Source organism: Drosophila takahashii, chromosome 2R, assembly GCF_030179915.1.
Source record: "Drosophila takahashii strain IR98-3 E-12201 chromosome 2R, DtakHiC1v2, whole genome shotgun sequence".
Taxonomy (NCBI): domain Eukaryota; kingdom Metazoa; phylum Arthropoda; class Insecta; order Diptera; family Drosophilidae; genus Drosophila; species Drosophila takahashii.
Window position 1 is genome coordinate 2,989,614 of NC_091679.1, and position 12,572 is coordinate 3,002,185.

Sequence of the window (12,572 nt, forward strand, 5' to 3'; positions counted from 1 at the left end):
TGAGATTTTGTATCATATTTGTTGTGTTCCCTGATGTTTTCAAAGATTTTCCCCAGTAACTGCAGATTGCAATGGCCGGTAATAATCTAGATTAGTGGACTCACCCCCAAAATTCGCGAAAAAAGTATCCTCGATGGACCGCGATTTCTTAAGAATTTAATATAATCTGCCTTGGACAGCGATTTCTTTTGAGAGATGAGAGTTCTTAATCTAAAGTAGTACTCATTGGCTGAGATGAGGTCTTGCAGTTTTCCTTGGTCGTGCCTGTACAGAAATTATTTTTCCATTTATATTCGGAATGCATGAGTTCATATGTCTAAGCATTTTGTTTTCAATTTTACAAATATCTCTGACCAGTTCAGCTCGGAAAACGAAACTTTATGGTCATTGCGCACCGCCTAAACGATGAAATATAATTTTTCTGTTTTCGCAGAAACCTATTATTTAAGATGCTGAGCTCAGTTGACCTTAAAAAAGTCCACCCTAAGGGCCGGTTTCTCGAGTCCCTGTCAAAGTCCCTGATAGCTATCTGTTCGAAAAACTTAAATACCAGATAAACTGTTCGTAAAAGCAAATCGGCTTTCTCGACTGCTTTAATTTATCTGAACGAGAAACAATTACAGAGTGCTGTTAACGCACAGAATTGTGCTGTGAAGGGTAAAAAATGGCGTGCTTCGATTATTTCATCAGCTGTTTGGGTATAATTTAAAGGAAAAGTCAGCTGTGATTTCGTTTCATCTTCATAGTTGGCTTTGGGAAATCAGCTGTCATTCTATCGAGTCGAAAACGCTTAATAGGGACTCCGAGTCCCTGTCAAAGTTAGCTCTCACATTTATGCTCGAGAAAGCCAAAATGCCTTAGCAGGGACTTTATCTGTTCGAGAAATGTTAGCCGGCACTCGAGAAACCGGCCCTAAGGGACATATAAAGCTTGTTACTTGGATTTTCCTGGCCTGGATCGTTCGTGTTTGGAATCGTTTTTGCTTAGTTTGTTAGGTAGAGAAACTACTTCTGCGGACTCTCTCATGGAAAGCTAATTGCCCGCGGACCCTGCGATCCGCAAAGCGTTTCCCTGCCTACAATTGGGACATTGCGGCTTTAGCGTGTCTTCCAATTCACACTTGTAGCAGAACTGACTTTTTTTCGTGACGCCGCTCTATTTGAAGAGGTGACCCGGCTTTTGACAGTTCCAACATATCAATGTTTTCTTGACCGCTCCCGTATAGACGTGTGATAATCGTGGTGTTCCACAGAGTCCTGGTTCCTTTGGTCTACCGGCAAGTCTCGGATCTCTTCGACACTTCCAATTCTGGTTTCTTGTCTTGGTCGAGGTACCGTACAGACTTGGTTCTATCGTTTTCCGTATTCTGGACCAAATGCCCTTTCCGCTTCCTAGCATTCTTCCAGCAAGCGCTCCAGCGTAAAAACTCGAACCGGATATAGCCATTGCTTAACTGGCTCAGCTAGATTCCGTTTTATAGTTCTAATTATCCAGTCCTGATCTACCGTGTTTTAAACCCTGGCCACCAATCGTCTTATCGTCTCGAAATAATCATCAAGTAACTCTCCGGGTCTCTGCTTCCGCTCGGCTATGTCCTGGATACGGTCATAGTCGCTCTGTTTGTCTGGTCTGGTACGGATTAACATCCAGTACCATTCCGACGCATCCTCAGTTAAGAGTTAATGAAAATCCCTCATAAGCTCCGGTCAAGGCATTGCATATTGCTGCTGCAAGTACTGGAACTTCTGGATCGGCGCTTTGCGACCTGGCCTGATAGTCCTGACCATTTCTGTTGACCTCGGCACCCTGTCCCTGATATTGCCTTGATTGTAGCCTGTTCTTCTTGTTGCTCTCCGAAACCAGGTTTCCTTTGGAGTACCTCAAATAATTCGACGGATTTCGAATCAAATTCAATGTGTAGTGGACGAAATAGGTTCCCCGGATTGTAAGTGACGTGTGTGACTAGATATTCATTGCTGCCGTATATGTATCTGCGAGACTTAAGCCTAGTACTCAGTACGACGAAAACTGCTAGTTAACTATAGGAGTAAGCTAGAGGCAAATAGGTAGCTAAAGCCTTTAGCTGTGACTTTTTTCACCGCGGTACTCAGTTGAGCTAAGGAAATAGTAAGGAAATACCAAAAAAATACTAGATTTAGCGGATGAATTCCGATGAACGCCTTTAGCCGCGGCCCAAAGAATAACAAATTTGTGTTTGTGCAGAAGCGGTGTGCCAATAACAATTTATAAATGGAAGAAAAGCCACAAAAACCAATGGAAAACTGCCTGTAGGAGTTGCTGCAATACGTTTCGCCATTCCAACGGCGAATTTAAAGCTTGCGACCCAGGTCGGCTCAACGTTTTGTAATATTTTAAAATCGTTAGTGGGCGATTATGGGCGTTAGAAGGGGCGTGGTACTCGGCTAAAATAAACTTGCGCTGCGTAGGAAGCCAAAGAATATGTGTGGGAAGTCTCAACCTTCTAGCTTTTGTGGTTTCCGAGATCTCAGCGTTTATACAGACAGACAGACGGACATGGCTATTGATTGCAATCAATTGTCGGTCGCGTGAAGACGTGTTTTCTTAACGTTCCGGAAAAACAATTATTCACTCAGTCGAAAACGTTCGAAAATTTATAACAGCGAGGTTTTGCGTTTCGCGCTAATCGCATATCGTAAACTAAAGCTTTAATTAATTAATTAGTTAATCTTTACGCACTAACAATAAGCAAATGAGTAAGAACGTGGATCAGCGCACTCAACGCCAAAAACAAGACAGAGCAAGATAAATGTCGTCTTTCGTTGTCCCGTAACAATGCTTATTTCTCTTTCACGAGTAATACTTCAGAACCGAAAGTGCAAGAAAATGCAAGTTTACTGACCGCCGAAAACCAGAGAGCTAGTTCTTGCTCTCCCGCCCTGCTCCTCACCGCTCAAACGCCATGGAGTGAGCAATGCAAAACTCCAACCGAGCTTCAGCCACCTAGTGCAACAACAACAGCAACTACTACGTCAACTACAACGGCCTCTGTCGCCAACAATGCAATAACGACTCCACTCTCTTTTTCTGAGTGGTAAAGCAACAACACAACCAAGTGCAAAAATCGGGTCAAACAGCAAAAACAAAGCTAGGGTAGAAAAAATGACAATTCCGCAAGCGGGTTCGGCCATGCAGACAGGCATGAATCGCTACGTAAATATTTCCAAGGGCAAGCTAACGCCCCCAAAAAAATCTGACGGCAATAAGCCCAAAGTAAACCGTACCAACAAAGGCCTTGAAAATCTCGGGCCATTAATTGAAAATAGATTTTCCATTCCGGGGGAGCCCGAAACAGAGTCTGAACAATTAGCCCCAAGGAAACTGAGAAGACTTCGAATGCCCTAGTCAACAAAATAGTTGAGCCAGTCGGAAAAGATAACTTTCATGTTGTCCGCTTATGAAAGGGAATATAAGCGAACCAAAACTGAAGACGATTTCCGAGCAGTGTCAAGGTACTTAAACGATGCCAAAAAAAATTACTAAAAAGCAGCAAAGGCTTGCAAGTTGTGCTTAAGGGAATAGAACCCGAAGTGACCCCCTCTGAAATTTCAGAGGCTTTAAAAGAATACGGTTTTTGTGCAAAAAATGTTATAAACAGTATGAACAAAAACAAGAAACCGCAACCACTATTCAAGGTCCAGCTGGAGCCAGACATCAGATCTTTAAAAAAACGCGGTGCACCCGATCTACAAGTTGCAGTACCTCCTGCATCGTAGGATCACAGTAGAAGAGCCGCAATAAGTCACTTTCTGAACGAAAACCACATCCACGTTATGTTGCTGACAGAAACGCATCTCACCAGCAAATATAATTTTCAAATACGGGGATACACGTTCAGCACCGATCATCCAGATGGTAAAGCACTTGGCGGAACCGGCATCTTAATAACACTACTTTCACCAAAGGTTTGCAAAAAATTATTTGCAAGCTACATCGATAAAATTACATTTGGGCAGCTGCAACCTTGCCATTGCCGCTATTTACTGCCAACCCCGTTTTACAGTCTCCGAAGACCAATTCATCGACTTCTACAATTCATATGGAGAGCGATTCATAGCAGCAGGAGATTACAACGCCAAGCACACACACTGGGATCCCGCCTTGTGGCCCCCAAAGGAAGGCAACTATATAATGCACTCATTGAAACATGCAACAAACTGGACTACACAGAAAAAAAAATTGATATGAAATTGCACTCAAGTTAACATTATTTCATATCAAATTTGGGCCGATATTAATTAATGCAAGATTGATATTTCGAACATATCAAGTTGATATTTTCGAGAATATCAAGTTGATATTTTTAAATATCAATTCAATCTTAAGAAAGATTAGTGTTTAAAATAACATTTGAACTTTTTGGTCATCAAAATGATATTTTTTATATCAATTTTTGTCATCAAAATGATATTTTTATATCAATTTTGTTCATCAAAATTATATTATTTCGTGTATATTAGTACCCCCCAGTAAAACAGAAATTTTTATTTTATATTAAAACAATTTAATTCTAATCATTTCACATTTTTTTGAGTCGGTGTACATATGTATAGGTGGGCCAGCAAAATCTTCAATATTTTATTATTTTAGTTTTGCCAGTGACACACACAACGTTAAACTGCGGCCGGCACACACACACACGCACATTCAGAACCGAAATGTCTTTAAATTGTGTGCTAACTCGACGGCAAAGTTAAAATCACCACAACTTTGTAATGTTTCGACTTAGCACTCAATAAAAAAATAAATTGATTTCATTTGACAATAAAAACACCTTGTTCTCGAATATTTTTGGTCTCAAAGTTGGGCCTGCTGTTTTTGCAGTGCTGCACAATCTTAGTGTTGTAAACTGTGGAACACTATTTCTCCCTTTCGAACTAAATTCGAAACGACATTTGATATTTTTTCATATCAAAGTCATACGATTTCATATAAATTGTAAATATACTTGTTTTAAATACCGAATTCAGTATTTTTTTTCAAAAATTAATATGAAATAAGATCAAAATAATATTTCTTCATGTTAGAATGATATGACGAAACTTGATCCTTAAAAAAGATCACATTAACCAACAAATATCAATTTGATATTTTGTCATATTTTTTTCTGTGTACGTTTCGCCAGGCAGACCTACATACTGGCCTACAGATCCTAGAAAACTGCATGACTTAATTGATTTTGCTGTTAAAAAAAAATATTTTTCGCACTCTAATATCTGCAAAATCGCTTTTGGATCTATCATCGAACCACTCACCAGTGCTAATATTTCTTCATCAAAGCCCGGAATCGAGCACCCTTGGAGGCTGACGTCGCATCGAACCAACTGACTGAAGTTCAAAAAGTACGTAAGTTCGCACATTGAACTAACTCCTCAGCTCAACATCAAGGAGGACATCGACTGCTATGCCGTAATAGAAGAAGTAGAAGCACAACGCCAGTACATTGAGAAACTTTCACCCACCAGCACCAAGTATCCCTTGTGGAGGGCCCACCCAAATCTAAGTGCGCCGGCCGAAACAGTAATTCCCATAAGAGACTCTTCAGGCAGCTGGACCAGAAGCGACAAAGACAGAGCTTGTACATTTGCTTTACACCTTCGAAATGTCTTTCAGCCAAACCCTGCAACAAATTCATTCGCACTACCGTCGCCGCCAAATCGAATCGAAACTGAGACGGAGCCAATTCTGTTTCAACCAAACGAAGTTGCAAAAGTCACCAGCGAGCAATTAAAACCAAAAAAGGCCCCAGGCGGTGATCTAATAACTGCCAAAAAGCTAATTGAACTCCCAAACTGAGCAGTTGAGGTCATTTGTAAACTCTCTTGGCTATTTCCCAAAAAAGTGAAAAAAAAATCGGTAATCATAAAGATCCCAAAGCCAGGAAAAGATCACACAATACCAGCTTCATACAGACCGATAAGTTTACTCTCGTGTCTGTCAAAAATGCCTTTTGATTTGAATTAAATTAAACGTGTCCCCCGCTAATTCTGAATAATATGCCACTTCCACAAGCTGACGATGTAACGTACCTTGCACCTAGACAGGAGACTAAAATGGAGGAAACATGTCGAAGCTATGAAAATTTATCTAAAACTAAAATCCAATAGCCTCCATTGGCTCTTAAATGCTCGCTCCCCCCTCTGCCTGGACTTCAAGGCCCTGCTCTACAATTCAACGCTTAAGCTAGTCTGGACTTACGGCTCCCAGTTGTGGTGAAACGCGAGCAGCAGCAACATTGACATTATCCAGCGAGCACAATCAAAAATCTTGAGAACTATCACTGGGGCACCTTGGTATGTTCGGAACGACAACATCCACAGAGATCTTTGCATTCTGCCCGTAAAAGACGAAATATCAAAACAAAATGCGTCCTACCACACCAAGCTAACTTCTCATCCAAACCAGCTCGCCAGGGGCCTAGACAGGGTCTCATACCGGACCCGATTGCAACGAAATGACCTTCCAGCTCAGCAATAGTTATTATTAATTTAAGATTTTAAATACTTATTGTTAGTCTCAATTCAGAGAAGATCCAATAAATAAAATGCATATGTAATAAATAAAAGAGCGTTTCAAGCCTACGCACGTCAGAAGTGAAACTTATAGTATTCCTATCTCGTTTCTCATTTCCTTTTCCCTTTTTTTTTTCTGTCTTAGGTTAGTTTGTAGATTATAGGTTAAATAATTCATGGACGAAGCATTTACAAGTATACAACATTACATATTGATCATTTTTTGAACTAAAAAATTAAGCTCTTAGGATCGACGCACGCAAAAAAGGAAAACACCAGAGCAATTCTCTTGGGTTAATCTATCCATTTTCAACATGATTTTTATTTTTAAGATTTTTATAATATTCCGCTTTGAGGTAGCGTTGACGACCTACCGAAAATTGCAAATCCAAGAAAGTCCGAGGTTGACTCCTCACCGATTGCAGTGTGTTGAAATGCTAGAGTGTTGAATTATAAATTCAACTTCTAAAAATGTCCTCGAGTCCGCTAACGTACTCAATAGTAAACATAGGTCGATTAAAAATCACTAATTAACAAAAAGGGAGACACACCCTATAAGAATCGCATAATGAAAATTGCATTAAAAAATGCGTACGTTTCGAATACAACAATTAAGTAATTAGTTGTTGAAAACTTGTGAAACAGATTGTTTCCAAACAGACAACCAATATAGCTTTCACACACTTTAGAAGTTTAGCGACGAAGCTTTGACGTAAGTCACACCTATAAGTATGTAATGCTTAATTACATATTCCTAGATGTGGTATAAATAGAAGTTTCGACGCTCAGCTCTCATCCTCTTCTCTGGCTGATGAGGTAGCGTTGACGACCTACCGAAATTTGCAAATCCCAGAAAGTCCGAGGTTCACTCCTCACCGAGTTGAATTATAAACTCAACTTCTTAAAATGACCTCGAGTTCGCTAACGCACTCAATGTTTTTAAAATGGTCTAAAAATTTGATATTTATAATCTTATGGCATACCCGCAAATATCTGCATTTAAATCTTTTGGAGATTCAGCATCCTTAACCAAGTCCCAAATATTTTCAAATTTTCAAATAACTGCAAAAAAAAATTTTTCAAAATATTTTTCCTTGTATTTTTTATGATTTTTTGAATGGAGACATCTCAGTAAAATTTTGTATGAAAATGAAGAAAAAGCGGCTAAAATAGCTATTTTCAAAAAACCATAAAAAATACAAGGAAAAATGTTTTGAAATTTTTTTTTTTGCAGTTATTATTAATTTTGATTGGGGAAGAACTTTGCATCAAAACATTTTTGTTTTAAGCACCAGGAAAAAAATTTAAAATTTGATTTTCAAAAAAAATTGTCTAATTTGCTCACTTTTCAACGGGTGCTTAATGGGTTAAGAAAATTTTTGTGTCATTTAAACGGAATTGAAGTGCTCTTTCCATAGGTGTCAAAATGTTTATATTATAAGTTCAAAATATGAGTACAGTTAACATTTAAATTTGTGAAAATACTTTTGACTAGGTTTGTATGTATGTATGTATGTCCTGCTGTCGCACTTTAAGTGTGACCGCGCAAGGGGAAAATGAAAATACCACAGCCAACATTTAAAACGAAACTACAACACTCATAACACGTTTAAAATGCGCGGTTAAAAAATCGATTATATCGCAAATCTTTTCTTTTGCGGCTTTTTCTTAAGTAAACGTTAAATTTTAAAATTTCGGTAGACCTTACTGAAATCCCATTAAGCTGAATTTTACAGTCGAAATTTTCCTTAAAATTGCTTTTGTTTTTTTAAATGCAAACCCTGCAACAAATTCATTCGCACTACCGTCGCCGCCAAATCGAATCGAAACTGAGACGGAGCCAATTCTGTTTCAACCAAACGAAGTTGCAAAAGTCACCAGCGAGCAATTAAAACCAAAAAAGGCCCCAGGCGGTGATCTAATAACTGCCAAAAAGCTAATTGAACTCCCAAACTGAGCAGTTGAGGTCATTTGTAAACTCTCTTGGCTATTTCCCAAAAAAGTGAAAAAAAAATCGGTAATCATAAAGATCCCAAAGCCAGGAAAAGATCACACAATACCAGCTTCATACAGACCGATAAGTTTACTCTCGTGTCTGTCAAAAATGCCTTTTGATTTGAATTAAATTAAACGTGTCCCCCGCTAATTCTGAATAATATGCCACTTCCACAAGCTGACGATGTAACGTACCTTGCACCTAGACAGGAGACTAAAATGGAGGAAACATGTCGAAGCTATGAAAATTTATCTAAAACTAAAATCCAATAGCCTCCATTGGCTCTTAAATGCTCGCTCCCCCCTCTGCCTGGACTTCAAGGCCCTGCTCTACAATTCAACGCTTAAGCTAGTCTGGACTTACGGCTCCCAGTTGTGGTGAAACGCGAGCAGCAGCAACATTGACATTATCCAGCGAGCACAATCAAAAATCTTGAGAACTATCACTGGGGCACCTTGGTATGTTCGGAACGACAACATCCACAGAGATCTTTGCATTCTGCCCGTAAAAGACGAAATATCAAAACAAAATGCGTCCTACCACACCAAGCTAACTTCTCATCCAAACCAGCTCGCCAGGGGCCTAGACAGGGTCTCATACCGGACCCGATTGCAACGAAATGACCTTCCAGCTCAGCAATAGTTATTATTAATTTAAGATTTTAAATACTTATTGTTAGTCTCAATTCAGAGAAGATCCAATAAATAAAATGCATATGTAATAAATAAAAGAGCGTTTCAAGCCTACACTCATAAAAATTAATTTCTAAATTTTGGAAATCTCGCCATTGAATCGGCCTACCTTTGAAAATAGAAAAAAAATTTCTTGTTATTAGAAAATTGGCCTTTGAATACAGAAAACCTTTCTTGATGGAAAAAATTCAAGAAAGAATTTTTCTTAAAAATAGAAAAATGAAAATCTCATATGTTTGTTTTGCCGTCGCAGCCAAAACATTTTTGTACGTATTTAAGGACAAAATCGCCTTTGAATATATGAATGAAATGACCCTAGAATATAGGAAAGTAGCCATTGACTTCCTTCGGCTGCCGAATGTTAACGACAAGAAAAACGAAGGGCCTACTCGGCCCGACTTCTCTGATCCCCCAAGCGTCAGTTGTGAAAAAAATTCGTGAGTGATGGACGTGATTTTCAAGCGGATAAGAGGTGAAGCCTTTTTCCGAATATTTAAAGGTATGTAAATATACAATTTTTTGTATAGCGGGTGTACAATTGTATGTATTTAATTAAAGGATAAATTCCAAATCTCTTTACCAAGCTTATATCAATTAAGTTGAATTGTTTTTTAGCTAAGAGCTACGTACATACATACATTTGTACATAAATTTGTGGGTGTACAGTTCTATAATAACTTTATCTTATTACTCGCATTTTATTTATTTTTCAGAGTGAAAATACCTGCAGTTGCATCAGCCAAATAATTTGTTTGTCGAAGCTGTAATTTTGTTTTAAAACCTTCTAAGGTAAGAAAAATATGTTGTTATTATTATTATTATTAAGTGTTCGACTATAATGTAAAATTTACAGGCGAACTTAAGTTTAGCTAAAAAATATGTTGTATTTGTTTGACATACTTATGTATGCATGTAAATATCTATGCATGTACGCGGCTCACCCGATCTGAAACCCGATTTTCAACCCTTTCATATTCTGCTCCTCTCTCTCGCTCGCTTGACCTACGCGTCGCGACGTTTCTCTCTTCTCCTTCTTAAAACTGACACGATCTGCCCTGCTTACATTCGGTCTCCCTTCGCGCAAAGGACTGTATGTAAATATATATGTATGTATGTACGTGTCTCTCCCGTGCCTCTCTCTCTCTGAAATTCGATTTTCAACCCTTCATTTTCTACCTGTCTTGCTCCTCTCACTCGGTCGTCTGTCCAACGTGTTTGTATTTTGGCTATTGTTAACATTACATTATTTCAAAAAAGTTGTTTATCTAAAAACAAATCATTGATATCCCAATAACTCTTTTTTTATAGATGAGGAAAGGCGAAGAAAATGGATCACCTTAGGTCATATGAAGTTCAACAGACCTTGGGTAATAATAATGTTTTCTTGAGTCAAAAATGTGTTATTTAAAAATGTTTAAATGTTAAGTGTTAAATGTTTTAAATGTAAATAAATATAATATGCAAAAGAAAAAACCAAGTTACATTTTATTTTTAGGGTTTCAGTGTTAATATAAAACTTCCTTTCTTGATTTAAGAAATAATATTTCTTGAAAGGAAATTTAATCAAGAAAGAATTTTTCTTGTTTAAAAGGTGCTTTTCTAAAAAACCCTTTCTTGTTTTAAGAATTTTAATTTCTTGAAACAAGAAACAAACCACCTTTGAAACAAGAATCGCCTTTCTTGTTTTAAGAAATATTGTTTCTTGTTTTTATGGTGGCTTTCTAAAAAACCCTTTCTTGTTTTAAGAAATTTAATTTCTTAAAACAAGAAATATTTTTTCTTGTTTTAATGGTGCCTTTCAAAAAAACCATTTCTTGAAACAAAGGTGAGGTCGCCTTTGGCAAAAATTCAAGAAAGAATTTTCTAGATTTTAAGGAAATTCTTCGATTTTTTTTTATGAGTGTACGCACGTCAGAAGTGAAACTTATAGTATTCCTATCTCGTTTCTCATTTCCTTTTCCCTTTTTTTTTTTCTGTCTTAGGTTAGTTTGTAGATTATAGGTTAAATAATTCATGGACGAAGCATGGATTTGGTTTATTTCATATTTATTTACAAGTATATATATTTACAAGTATACAACATTACATATTGATCATTTTTTGAACTAAAAAATTAAGCTCTTAGGATCGACGCACGCAAAAAAGGAAAACACCAGAGCAATTCTCTTGGGTTAATCTATCCATTTTCAACATGATTTTTATTTTTAAGATTTTTATAATATTCCGCTTTGAGGTAGCGTTGACGACCTACCGAAAATTGCAAATCCAAGAAAGTCCGAGGTTGACTCCTCACCGATTGCAGTGTGTTGAAATGCTAGAGTGTTGAATTATAAATTCAACTTCTAAAAATGTCCTCGAGTCCGCTAACGTACTCAATAGTAAACATAGGTCGATTAAAAATCACTAATTAACAAAAAGGGAAACACACCCTATAAGAATCGCATAATGAAAATTGCATTAAAAAATGCGTACGTTTCGAATACAACAATTAAGTAATTAGTTGTTGAAAACTTGTGAAACAGATTGTTTCCAAACAGACAACCAATATAGCTTTCACACACTTTAGAAGTTTAGCGACGAAGCTTTGACGTAAGTCACACCTATAAGTATGTAATGCTTAATTACATATTCCTAGATGTGGTATAAATAGAAGTTTCGACGCTCAGCTCTCATCCTCTTCTCTGGCTGATGGAGGTAGCGTTGACGACCTACCGAAATTTGCAAATCCCAGAAAGTCCGAGGTTCACTCCTCACCGAGTTGAATTATAAACTCAACTTCTTAAAATGACCTCGAGTTCGCTAACGCACTCAATGTTTTTAAAATGGTCTAAAAATTTGATATTTATAATCTTATGGCATACCCGCAAATATCTGCATTTAAATCTTTTGGAGATTCAGCATCCTTAACCAAGTCCCAAATATTTTCAAATTTTCAAATAACTGCAAAAAAAATTTTTTCAAAATATTTTTCCTTGTATTTTTTATGATTTTTTGAATGGAGACATCTCAGTAAAATTTTGTATGAAAATGAAGAAAAAGCGGCTAAAATAGCTATTTTCAAAAAACCATAAAAAATACAAGGAAAAATGTTTTGAAATTTTTTTTTTTGCAGTTATTATTAATTTTGATTGGGGAAGAACTTTGCATCAAAACATTTTTGTTTTAAGCACCAGGAAAAAAATTTAAAATTTGATTTTCAAAAAAAATTGTCTAATTTGCTCACTTTTCAACGGGTGCTTAATGGGTTAAGAAAATTTTTGTGTCATTTAAACGGAATTGAAGTGCTCTTTCCATAGGTGTCAAAATGTTTATATTATAAGTTCAAAATATGAG

General features: G+C 37.2%; 1 long non-coding RNA gene across 1 annotated transcript; it reads left to right on the top strand.

Moving 5' to 3' along the window:
• Positions 1–9,341: 9,341 nt before the first annotated feature.
• Positions 9,342–10,722, top strand: LOC138912468 (uncharacterized). Its single transcript, XR_011418011.1, has 3 exons — positions 9,342–9,738; positions 9,953–10,028; positions 10,548–10,722. It is a non-coding gene; the product is annotated as an uncharacterized lncRNA (long non-coding RNA).
• The last annotated feature ends 1,850 nt before the right edge of the window (positions 10,723–12,572 follow it).